Below are 12,797 nucleotides of genomic sequence, written 5' to 3'. Positions count from 1 at the left end.
ATCCTATTTTATCACTGAGTTAGAACTTGGAGGGTAGGTGGCTCTGGTAGAATTCTTGCCCAGTATGCATGAGGCCCTGGGTTCCCTCCCTGGCACCATACCACCCCCCAACCCCCCTACCCCCATAAAACTAAACAAAACCCAAACACCTCTAGTGTTTCCCACCAATCTTGGAACAGGTGTTTTAGTTGCAGCACATATGGACTCCTTGAGTAACACTCAAGTCCCTTTTCTTCCCTGGCGTCTTTTGGGCACAGTGAGGGGCACAGGGGATTGAGCCCAGGGGCACTTAACCACTGATCCACATCCCCAGTCCCTTTTTTGTATTTTATTTAGAGACAGAGTCTCACTTAGTTGCTTAGGGCCTCGTTAAATTGCTAAGACTGGCTTTGAATTCACAACCCTCCTGCCTTAGCCTCCTGACCAGCTAGGATTACAGGCATGTGCCACCGTGCCGTGCCCAGCTTCCCTGGATCCTTCATAGTCTCTGGACATTATAGCATCAGTTTATGTTTATGTTTTGCCAGAAGACAAAGGACCAGTGCTGAAAAGGATACAAAGTTAAGGAACATTTTTTTTTCTTTTTTGTTAATGGGAATTAAACCCAGGGGTGCTTTACTACTAAGCAACATCCCCAACCTTTTTTAAAATTTTGAGACAGGGTCTCATTCGGTTTCTGAGGGTCTCACTAAAGTGTTGAGGCTGGCCTTGAACTTGGCAGTCCTTCTGCCTCAGACTCCTGAGTCACTGGGATTATTGGTGTGTGCCACCATGCCCAGCTAAGGAGCAGGATTTTTAACATTTCAACTAAGTTGGTCTTAGCTCTGATATTTACTTGTTTTATGACAGTGGATGAGTGACTTGGCCTTTTGAAGACAGTTTCATCCACTGAGGAATGGGAAAAATAATGCCTATTTCATAGACTAGTTTTAGGGTCATGTAGCTTATGTAAAGTGCCAAATATCATAGGTAATATCATATTACCAGGTGTATCATAGGCACTCAATCTCATATCATTGGGAGGCTCATGATGCCTTAGAGATACTGGTGAGAGCTTCTGTCTAGGAAGGGCAGCTTTGTGGTTGTGTGACTGGTGCAGTCATCCCGGACACCTTGCTCAGAAGGGCCCAGCACTTAGTTTAAAGCTGTGTTATGGCCATCTTGTAATTTTGAATTTCTGACCAAGGGTCCTCATTTTATACTGTGCTTGCAAACAATGTGGCCAGTCTTGTTTTCAGAATGGCTTCAGTTTGGGTCCTTCTTTTTGGGAGCTATACTACCACTGATTTCCTAGGGAATAACTCCCTTGGAATTAATACATAATTTACCCATAAATAAATTAGGGCTAGCATCCTGTGTATGTTTAAGTGTTCCATTCTGGCATAACCTCTGCAGCCTGTCTCAGAAAGGGATACTCTGTGTTTTACAGAATATATGAGGTCCTGAGAAATTCCACTGGGGTGCCTAGTGAAGTAGAACCAGGGAAAGATCTAGGTTCAAAACCCTGCTAAGCCCTTCCTGGCTGAGTTCCTTGGACAAGATAATGTCTCTGTCCTACTGGTAAAATCTATGTTGCAGGCGAATTACATTTTCCTTATTGGTAAAATATATATCTCAGGGGAATTAAACAGGTAATTTATGTAAAGTGAACTTTCAGCAGAAAATCTGGCACATAGTAGGTGTTCAATCACTATTAATTCTTCCAGTTCTTGCCAGAACGAACAAAAATCAGGGCACTAGGATTTACAAGCCTTTTTGCTACTAATAAAATAAATAATAAGATTTATTTTTTTACTACTGTTTGGGGAAAGGCATGTGCTTCATAAATATGTATTGGAAAGTACTTAGCAAATGAGTAGAAATAATAAAAATATGTCAAAGTAAACAGCTCCTATAAATATGTCACTTGGTAGACAAATTAGTGTTTTATTACTACTAAATACTATTGCTCACCGAAAAGGATTTCAGATTACTTGCACAATGGGTACATTATGGAGTGCCTCTGTGGAAAGGCACGATAAAGATGAAAAATAGTGATGGTGATAATGCCTAAGGTGGAGAAAAGAGGAGTATGGGTAAATGCAGCTCCGAGGCCTCATCGCTTCAATGATATGCACATTATTTAGCAGCATTCCAATGATTTAGCCATAATGTGGACCAGAGGGCCCAGAGAAAGATTTCCATGGGATGTCATGAATCCAGACTCCAAATTACTGGGTCCAATTAGTGGATTAAATGCACTCCCTTTCAGAACTCAGCACTCAGTTTATAAACCAAGTTTACAAAAAGGATATCCCTGACTCTCATTTTACTCTTATTTTGGACCTATTATATTTTCTCTGGGTATGATTCATATGCAGAGAAGAGATGTCGTGGAGAACACTACACCTCTGTCACTGCTCAGGAATCCATTTCAGAAACAAGAGAGGATGGACAATGTCAGCATCTCAAGGGAAAAGGAACCAGAGAGGGAAAAGAGGGACTTTATTCTTTTTGTGGGCAAGAATAAGCCTCTGGCAAGAAACAGAGAAGACAGGGAATTGCATCAAGGAAAGTTACATAAATAGCCAGGTAGGAAAAAATATGGGCACATTTAATTCAGATATAGAAAACTTCTAGATCTTTCTGTGCATTCCAGGTGAAGGAAAAGAAGTGGTTTCACATTCCAGCTTATCTGTATGGTTTTGGGTAAATTATTTAATATGATAACATGAAATAATAGCACTCAAGTTTACGGTTTTGTTTTTTTTTTTTTACTGGGATTTGAAAGCAGGGGTGCTTTACCACTGTGCAACATCTCCAGCCGCTTTTATTTTTTATTTTGAGAAAAGGTCTCACTAGTTGCCCAAGTTGGTTTCGAATTTGCAATTCTGCCTCAGTCCATGGAGTAGCTGGGATTGCATATAAGAGCCACCACGCTGGGTTTCCTGGGCTGTTTTGAGGATTGGAAATAAAGATATTTATAAAATGACAAAGCCTGATGCATATATATTTTTATATCAATTTTTCTTATGATGTTCCTTATTTAAAATACAAGGAGCTGGGGATATAGTTTAAAAGTGGCAAGGCTCTGGGTTTGATCCCCAACACAACAAAAATAAATAAAAAAATGAATAAATAAATACAAGGAAATTGTGTCATTAGACACCAGTCAAAAGAAGGATTAGCATTTATTTATTTTCATACCTAGGCATCTTTTTAGCTCAGGTTGGCTAAGGATCCCCTATGCTATCCTCGTGCATTATAGTTTACTAAATGCTAGGGCATCAGGTCATTTAATTCTCAGGGCAACCTGCATTCCTGGGATGGGGAAGAGTTCAGAAAGGTTAAGTGCCTTGTTGAAAGGTACTCAGCGGATGAATGGCCCAGGTGGTTCCTTGGCGAGGTCATCTGCAGTCTACCACAGCCTTTCTCAGCAGTTTCCCAACCTTCCTAAGGCGAAAGCACTAATCCCAGGGGTTTAGACTGGGAGATGCTACAGGAGGGAGGTGCCAGAGCGCGAGCGGACAAGGACGGGTCCTGATGTTCCAGAGCTCGGGCTTCCCACATCTCCCAACTGTGGGACCTCGACCAGGCCGGGTTTCTTCCGCGGGGGACTGGGGACTCATCGCCCGCCCAAAGCACTGGGTGCGGAACGCCAAGCTACCAAAGTGAGGCAACTTCCAAACTCTATGAAACGAATTCAAAGAAGTTAAGGGAGTCGCTCAAGGTCATCACACCGGGGCTAGGCCCAGCCGAGACTCAGACCCTGACCCTTCGCTCGGGCATCAGAGTTGTGTGGCTCAGGTAACAAGGCGCCCCAGACGCCCGGCTTTCTGCGCACCCAAGCTTCACCGGCTCCTGCCGGCCCCGCCTCCGAGCCTCGGCTCCGCCGGGGGGCGCGCGCGGGGGGCGCGCTCTAGCCGCCGCGCTCCTCGCTCCTCTCTATGGTGGAGCGGCAGGGCGGAGGCGCGCTCCCGGGCGGGGGCGGGGCGATCCGGGGGCGGAGCCGCGCGAGGGGCGGGAGCGGCCGCGCCGAGCCGCCAGGGGATGGGTTGGGGGGGGGCGACTTCCTGGGGCCGCCCGTGAGGATGTCGCGACCGCCCCCCTGTGCCCCTCAGCCCCGGAGACGCCGCCGCGGCGAAGCCCGCACCCCCCCTGTCTGAGGTGTCTGGGCCCGGATCCGGCCTCTCCCCTCCTTAACCCAGGTGCGGGCCGGGCAGGCGGCCGCGGCAGGTGAGGAGGCGGCGGCGGCGGCGGCGCTGGGGTCCGCGGGACGCCGGGCCTGGGGTGGGGTCTGGTGGGAGGACGGGGGCCGCTCCTCGGCCTCCGGTACCCCAGAGTGTGGGCTGGGGTCGCCTCCTCCGTGTGGGGCGCGGCCTGGGGCTCTCCCTGCCCTCCAGGGGTGGGGAAGCACCTTCATCGCTGGAAGTCTTTGCGTTCAGGGTAGCCCACACCTGTCCCATTGAAAGTGCCCTCAAAGCATTTCACCCACGGGGACGGTAACCGGGGACGGTAACCCGGGACGGTGTGTCCTCCGCTATACCCAAGCGCCTTAGAGACTGGCAGGTCCAGCTGGCTTGTGGGGCAGAGGAAACTGAGGCAGGTTTGCGGCGGCCTGCTCTCCCCTCTATAAGAGCTAGCTTGTCCCCTTCCTAGTTGAGGAGCCCCGCGGGCTGCTTGGATGAAGGAGGAGGCTGAAGGAGAGAGGCTTGGAGTTTGGAGGTATGATGGAGAAGTTTGGGAATGCAGCTCTTATCCCACAGGGTCCGCAGTTCCTTCTCCTGGGAGTCGTCCTCTCCAGGATGTGTGAAAGGTCGCCACTGTGCGGCACTGGGCAAGGCAGAGAGGGAAGTGGGGCCTCTCTCCAGCTGGCTGCCTGGGAGACATTTGACTAGGCGTGGGGAAGTCTGGCTGGACCAGGGGAGCCCAGAGCCTCCGCGGATCTGCCTGCTCAGAGCTTGATTTTGGGCTGGCAGAAGAGACAACAGCATATTTTCTTCTTCTTGTTGGTCTGTCATTTGTTATAGGGGGAAAAACTGTAGTCAAGGAAGAGTGACCGCGCATGGTGGCGCACGCCTGTAATCTCAGCTGCTTAGGAGGCAGAGGCAGGAGGATGGCAAGTTTGAGGCCAGCCTCAGCAGCCTAGTAAGACCCTGTCTCAAAAAAATTAAAAGGGCTGAGAATGTACCTCAGTGATAAAGTGTCCCTGGGTTCAATCTCCAGAACCAAAAAAAACCCCCAAAACAAAAAGTACCACACTCTTCCCAGACTACTACAGGAAAGAATTATTGTTAGCTTGGAAATAGGGCTTTGCCCATAACTGTCACTTTGCACCCTGGTTGCAGGGCAGAGTGACAGATGAACAAACACTGTAGGGTGCATATAGCCTTTTCAGAAAGCAGTAAGTTCCTTTGCATCCTTTGGACTGGTGGTTTAAAGAGCAGAGACTTCCTGTCACCACTGTTACTACAACTGAGAGCCCTGTGGTTCTCTCAGTGATGGTTAGTGTATCGAAATGAAGGCAAGGCTGTTCATGTATTGTACCATTTTTCTAGGAACTCAAATAGTCAGGGGACATGGGCCTAGGCAGAGTTTGTATACAGAGATCTAGAACTGAAAGCTGGCCATATTTCTTTTTCTGGTAAGGGGATTTCAGGTTTGACAACTTTACCCTTTTCCCTGATTGCATTCTCTTTCACATTCAAGGAAACATGATGAAAAGCATTTCGTAAATTTTATTGCGTATTTCTTAATTCTGGACTTCAGAGTACAGTTCATAAGTTAGGGTTTATTTAGAGGTATTATTTTCTTAAGTTTGAAAATGTTTGTATATTGTGCATAACAGCTGCAGATTGATGTGTCAGGACTAATAACTTGATTGTGCGTGAATATATGTCATTTAGGATATACACACATTTTAATGTCTACCTAATTATGAAGAACAGCCCATTAAAACTTCTCATATTGATCAGCTGTTATCCTGTTTACATTGGGATTGAGGATTATAAATCCTCTAAATTGACCACTTTAGCCAACTGTTAAAATAATGAGCACAAAGAGAGAGCTGTTCTCAGAAAGCTCAACAATTTGTTTTCAAACTTTCTCTTGGCCCAGTCAGTTGACATAACTCTGCCTAGTGCCATTTAATAAGAATACTGTTCCTATTAGTGGAAAAGGCATTTTCATTGACCAGTGTTTAAGATGAGGAAACATCAACAAAAACAAAGAAAAGGGCACCTTTTCTTTTCTACTTACATGTGCACTGTGATGTTTAATACAGCCAGCCACTCCTGTCTGTATTAGTGTCACTCAGTACTTTGTGAAAACACCTACAGAAACTTAAGGATTGATTTTTATTCTTGTAATAGAATTTTTAATACTGTTGCTGTTTTAATGACAGAGACTTTTATACCAAACTTGTACTGACAGTAATGTTTGTGTTTGGAGAGCACAAGATTTAACCTCTGTACTTTGGAAATTCATAACCTCTGCAATACAGAGTTAAGGTGTAATTTAGAGTTTAATGAGAACAGATGGTTTAGATTGCCATTGGTGAAGTCTCAAGGGAAGAGCTGCTTTGTTTTTATTATTGTTGTTTGATAATGACTACTAGTTTGGTGATGGTTACTGTTTGATGGTGGTTATTGTTATTATTGTGGTACTGGGGATCTAACCCAGGGCCTCCTTCATGATGAACACATTCTACCACTGAGAGATATCTGCAGCTCCATGGTTATTTTTGTTTGGTTACTGGTTATTGACAATGTTATTTGATGTTCGTATAAAAAAGATTTTTCAATTATAAGGACAGTCTTTTCATATACAAACACACAATCTCCCATTCTTAAATAGAGAAAAGTTCTGACATAGGGAAAAGTTCATTTTATTTTGTGACCTTATAGTCCTGGAGTTTTAAAATCCTAAAAATAGTTGAGCCCTTAGTAGAATATCCTTTTATATCTCAGATAAAAGCCATCTCAGGTAAGTAATCATTGGCCTCAGGTGTAAATATACCTCCTTTCTTCCTGCTCCCAGGATTTAACAGCTGCCATGGTTGGGACATTGGTCTTATCTAATCCTGTTATGCCAGTCTAAACCCATGATCCTTTCTCTTCATTAGATTGTCACGAAGTTCTTCCTTTACTTTTCTTATTCAGGCTGAATATCCCACATTTTTGATGCATTTGAGTCTGTTTACATCTGAAGTGGAGCTAAGCAGTTAAGAGTACTACATGTACTACATGTTTTGAAACATTTTCTTCTTTTAAAGCAAGCATAAAACCTTCTTTCTTCTGGGAGAGGACCAGCTCTTTAAATCTGATAGTAAAAAAGAGCTGGTTTTTCCAGCTTTCTACCAATAGGAAGTCTTCATTTACTTTTTCTTACTTTCTGGTTTTGCCAGTACACCAACTAGTCACTAGTAGTGAATTATGACCCAGTGGCATAGGATGATCCTGAAGTTTCCTGATTCATCAAAAGAAGGTCACATTGTATTTAGAGCAGCTTTAGATTTTTAGCTTTTATTGCAAGGAGTTACCTAAGGCCAGCCACTCCTTGCAAGATTCTCTACCTGGCATTTTGGAACTGAGTCACCCAGGCGTTCTTTTAAAATGCAGATTTCCCAGCCCCACCTCCTGGACATTTTGGTTGAGTAGGTAAGTGATGAACAGGAATCTCTATTTAAAAAACTTCCCTTGCATTATTTCCAAAAAGCTCCTCGAGCTTTTGATATGCAGCCTAGTTTGGGAACTGTTGCATTTTCTTTTTAACTGTATTTCCTGTGCAACAATCCTTATGGGACTTTGAAAATTGGGGTTCACTTCTGTTTTTTAAAATTATTGAAATTGTATGCTCTGAAACTCTTTTTAAATTGGTAGTTCCTCTAATAGCATCATGCTGTCCATGATGTTTGATTTGCTAGAATAACCCATTTCCTAGTCATGACAGATAACAAAGAGCTTTTATAACTTTTATGTTAATTGCTTTACAGCAAAGCACCTCTGCTGTATTATCTGTCAGGAGTCATGAGGGAGAGTTTCTGGTGAAAGTAGCTTTCTTTATCTCATGAGTGGACAAATGAGTGATAATGTGGAAACAACTGGAGGTCTCAATAGGAAGCCGAATCTAGTTTTGATCAATGATGGGAGATGCCTGGGAATTCTCTATGTAAGAATTTAAAATAAGCCAACCAAATGAAGAAAAATATGCATACTAAAGTTAAGATAGCAGATGTTTTTCGTACATTGTAGGCCACTCAGTTTCTCTTCCACTTTTTCTGTAGGATTTTTATTTTGTAGGTTTAAGATATCTTTCTAAATCTAGCCTTTATATCTCTTTCCAGGAATATCTACTCAGCTCTTGTAGAAAGTGTACTAAGAGTGTGAGCACTAAGGAACTAGAGAATATGGGTAAGAAAAATGAGTCATAGGACAATTAGCAATGCTTAAAAATTTTTTTTTTTTTTCAGAATGAGTGGAGTGTTGGCACGTGCCCAGAGTTACTATCTGCAAGAATAAATTAATAACGTTATCCAAATTCTGCTGTATGTATTTGGATGGTAGCCCAGGAGCTCTGATTAGGCTATGAGGCTTTGAGGGTGGCCCTATTAAGTAGTACCTGACATCCATTTCTTGCCTTATCTTCCTTTCTCCCTTTTTGGTCTTCTTTTTTATTCTTTCCTTCTGTCTCTCTCTCTTTCAAGGTGTCCTTCCCGACTTGCCAATCACGCCATAATAATATAGGCTGGGTCCCTGGAACTTGAGGCTAAAAGAGGTTGCTGGTTGCTAACACCTGTCTTTCAGCTAAATGAATAGGCTCTTTTGTGTGCAGGATGTTAAAGAAGCTGATTAGTACAGTACTGGCTTTAAGGGCCTAATAATGATACAGCATATGTAAATCATGGAGTGATTTAAAGCCATTTTAAAAATTAGTTTCTTTATACTGTTTATTTATTTTTTATATTGGATTGTCAGTCGAATTTTTGCACCTAAACTATGAATCTGTTTATTGCCTAAACAGACTAATTTCTGTCATATTGATTGGGAATCATTTATATTCTAAAGAAGTTTCTACCCTTAAGGGCCTTTGTATTGTTCGGTAAATGTCTAGTGTGTAATACAATTAAAGTTTTGTTCACTGTGCTGCTGACATAATTAGTTTAATTTCTTCTCCTTTATATATTCCTGTTGGCAGCTGGAAAATTAAAATACTAGATGTTGCATAAAAGTGCTTTTTTGAGGGGTGATTTTACTGTCAGTTGAATGGACTTAGGCCCCAGGGTACATTTTTTAAGATGTCTTATTCAACTTTCCTGTAATAGTCTCTTTCTTTCTATAGAATTAATATATTAAGCCACATAATTGGCTGTTTAAGCATTCAGAAGAGACAATGTTTGGCCTTTTACCCCGAGATTATATTTTTTCCTCCATCTCTTTTGAGGAAATGTGTGTAATTTTTGGCAACTCCTAGGTACATTACAGTTCCATGAGCAAGTGAACTTTTGCAAAGACTGGAGAATGGGGTGGTTTTCTCTGATAAGCTGTATTATTTAATTCCCTCCCCAAATGGTTGGTCTTTTTTTGGTAGATCATAGCATTTACAAACCTTATGTGAAAGTAGAAAGGCTGTGATGCTTGGTAAATCCTTTCATAATTTTTCTGTATGTTTCATAAAAATGACTTTAGTCTTCAGCAGCGGAATTTATTCTCAAGGAGACTTTACATTTAATTATTCTAATCTCCACTTAATTTCCTACAGGATTCTTGGAGGGCTTCTCAGCAGGCTGCTACTTTCATGGTTATGACCTATACAGTTTTTTTTTTTAATATTTCTGTTAAGGTTACTAACCTTTTTTTTTTTTTTTCTTTTTTAAATGAAAGTGACCTTGGTCTGGTAATTTCTCCTTGGTGCTCTCCATGAAGAAGTACAGGCAAAACCTCCCAGCTCTCTCCGCAACTTTTTTCAACTGCTACTCTACATGTGCTTGAGCACATTTGCATTTTTTATTTTGTTGAGCTGGTGTTACTTTACTTTTTAAAGCTGCTTCTCTCTGCAGCTACAGACAGGTTGGTTAAGCCTTAGTCTCCTAGTTTTAACATTCACATAGCTTTTCTAAAATTACAACTAAAGATAGGGAATAATCAGGGATCTCCAGCACAGCCATTTGTTACTAGTTTTAAGAGTAGGGAAAGCCCACCCCCACTTGAACTACTAGGAGCCAGTATAATTTGCTGAAACATTTTAACAGTATCCATCCTCTTTAAAGAAATGCTGCCTAGTCATTCTGAAATTTACCGGAAGTTAGGCCAACTGGAGGCTCTGCTGGCACAGGCTTCTGAGTGGTTAAATGCAATTCATTAGTAATCAGCACCATTGTTTATTTGCAACTGCTGGATTATGTTAAAAGATTCCAAAGGAAAAAAGTATTTTCTTAAGTAAATGGAATATCCTCCGATTCCACCCCACCTCCTTCTTTTACTCTTCATTGCTTTACAAAATCTCTTGAGTCTTGGTACTTACAACACAGGCTTGGTGGCACATGAATTAATATATTTTATCCTAAAACGTATAGGAAAGCATGTGTCTGCCACTGTATTTTTCTGCAAATCTTCTCATGCTTTTTCACTTTCATAATAATTAATATTTCTGTTTTAGAAATAACCAAGCTTGTGTTCTCTCTCTCTCTCTCTCTCTTTTTTTAAAAATTTTAGTTGTAGATGGACATAGTACCTTTATTTTAATGTGGTGCCGAGGATGGAACCCAGTGTCTCACACATGCTAGACAAGTGCTCTACCATTGAGCTACAATCCCAGCTCCTTTGACCTCTTTTGGCTTCCCATCTTCTAGGTCTTGGGTCAGTGGGTACATAGCCAATTGCCATTAGATTGGATTATTACTATCTTTAACCATTCTAATTATTATTTTACACAGTGTGGAAGATTAACTAATGCATAATCTTTATTTGAAAATTCTGAACAAAGGGGTGCTCTAATTTGGGGAAAGAGGACAGTGTTTACTAGGGGGATAGCAAGGGCCATCTACTGAAGTTTAGCTAGTTTGAGGATTATTTAGTCAAAGGTAGAATTGTTTTTGAAGATAAGCAGTCATTGTTTGGGCAAATGGAAAGGATTAAAATTACATGCAAAGGGGGATAAAAAGGAATAATTTGAGGGATAAGTAATTTCCCAGTCCACAATGGAAGATTCTTAAGTCTTTCAGGTGTTACCATTTTGACCCCAAACTGGGTCCCTTTTCCCTCTGAATTGTGAAACCTGTAACATGACAGCACAGATTGAGCCTGGAAGGTAGGTTATTTCTAGCCAAGCAGGAAGAGGGGCTCCACAGATTAGTTTCTCAATCTATTGGGGGTTGGGAGGTTATAGATAAATGATAGAAAATAATAATAAGGGGGGGAATATTCAGGTGTTTTCTGAGAATAGGTGGAGATTATTCTGGAATTCAGGTGTCACTTCTCTTCCCTCCTTTTATGGTTCTTTCCAATCTTTGTCCACTTCACTGAGTGAAGTTAGAGGTTGTTTGTTGTCACTCTGGAGCCATTTTAGAGCTAATTGGTTTTTTCTAGCCCACCTGAAGAGGGACTTCTGACCTTCGAGCACCTTGTTCTCAGAGATAATCAAGAGAGGCTGGAGATGTAGCTCAGTGGTACAGTGCTTGCTGGCGTGAGCAAGGTTCTGGGTGCCATCCCACCTGCACTGAAAAAGTAATATTAGAGTGGAACAGAAACTAAGCTATTTCTGTGTTTGGGTTAAGACTAGATTCAGGTACCATTCTTGGTCATTTCATCATATACTATGGAAGAGTTTACATAATCATTCTAGACAGAGCTGAAGTGTACCTTAGCCAGTGTTTACCGTGTGGGGGAGGAGAGGGCTGTATCAGAATATTCCTGGAGAGCTTGACAAAGGGCCTTCTGCCTTCCCAGTCCACCCTTGGCCATGTGGTTGGACTGAGTCCTCCAGATGACACCGAAACATCATCCTCAGTGTTTTTCAACTCTTGGGACTGTTGTAGACCGACAGCTTAAGGAATAGTGACTGTGAACCCACCGATTAATGGGGAACATAAAAATGAAAGTAGTTCTATTTCTCTTCCAGATGGTCTTTATCAGATTCCTAAATTGCATTTACTTGTTAAAATATTTTATGGAGAATACCAGCATATCTCTTGTATTACCGAAATTAATATTAAGAATGAAAATATGTTGACAATTATATCTAATTTGATTTTTATATGCGATTTAGGCTACAGTGTTATTTGTGAAAATGCTTGCAAATAGCAGTCTGAAATATTTTTTTTTCTCAAATTTTTTTTTAGAAATAACACACAGATAAACCTCTAGGTTTGGGGGATATTAACTCAGTGGCAGAGCTCTTGCTCACCATGTGGGAAGCCTGAGTTTGATCCCAGCACCTCAAAAAGCCCTCTAGTTTTGTTTGGAAAGGATTAGCACAAAATTCAAGAGTTCTGGACACGATGTCAAGAAAGCAGTTTTTGATGCCATAGTATGTAATTCAGTGTTGATGTGTGTTTTAGTATTATTTGGTCTTCTCAGTCAAGCATCACTTTTTTTTTTTTTTTTTTTTTGTATGGGGGATTGAACCCAGGAACATTCAACCACTCAGCCATATCCCCTGCCCTTAAAAAAAATAGTTTTTAGTTGTAGTTGGACAAAATACCTTTATTTTATTCATTTATTTTTATGTGGTGCTGAGGATGGAACCTAGGGTCTTGCACGTGCCAGGCGCTGAGCCACAATCCCAGCCCCTCCCCTGCCCTTTTTTATTTTGAGACAGAG

General features: G+C 41.9%; 1 protein-coding gene across 3 annotated transcripts in view; it reads left to right on the top strand.

Moving 5' to 3' along the window:
* Window positions 1-4,031: 4,031 nt before the first annotated feature.
* Window positions 4,032-12,797, top strand: part of Rffl (ring finger and FYVE like domain containing E3 ubiquitin protein ligase) — a 64,670-nt gene continuing 55,904 nt past the window's right edge. For 2 of the 3 annotated variants that reach the window (XM_046456096.2, XM_046456095.2), the window contains exon 1: window positions 4,050-4,215. The gene's annotated coding sequence lies outside the window, so the exon portion shown is untranslated. Of the gene's footprint in view, window positions 4,216-12,797 lie in introns of all 3 variants that reach the window. The other variant, XM_058583065.1, reaches the window with a different exon arrangement.

This window comes from Marmota monax, unplaced genomic scaffold, assembly GCF_021218885.2.
Source record: "Marmota monax isolate L192 unplaced genomic scaffold, Marmota_monax_Labrador192_F-V1.1 WCK01_AAM20220418_F8-fsc00317, whole genome shotgun sequence".
NCBI lineage: Eukaryota > Metazoa > Chordata > Mammalia > Rodentia > Sciuridae > Marmota > Marmota monax.
Note: the sequence above shows the minus strand (reverse complement) of the source record. Positions and strands in the feature narration are given on the sequence as shown.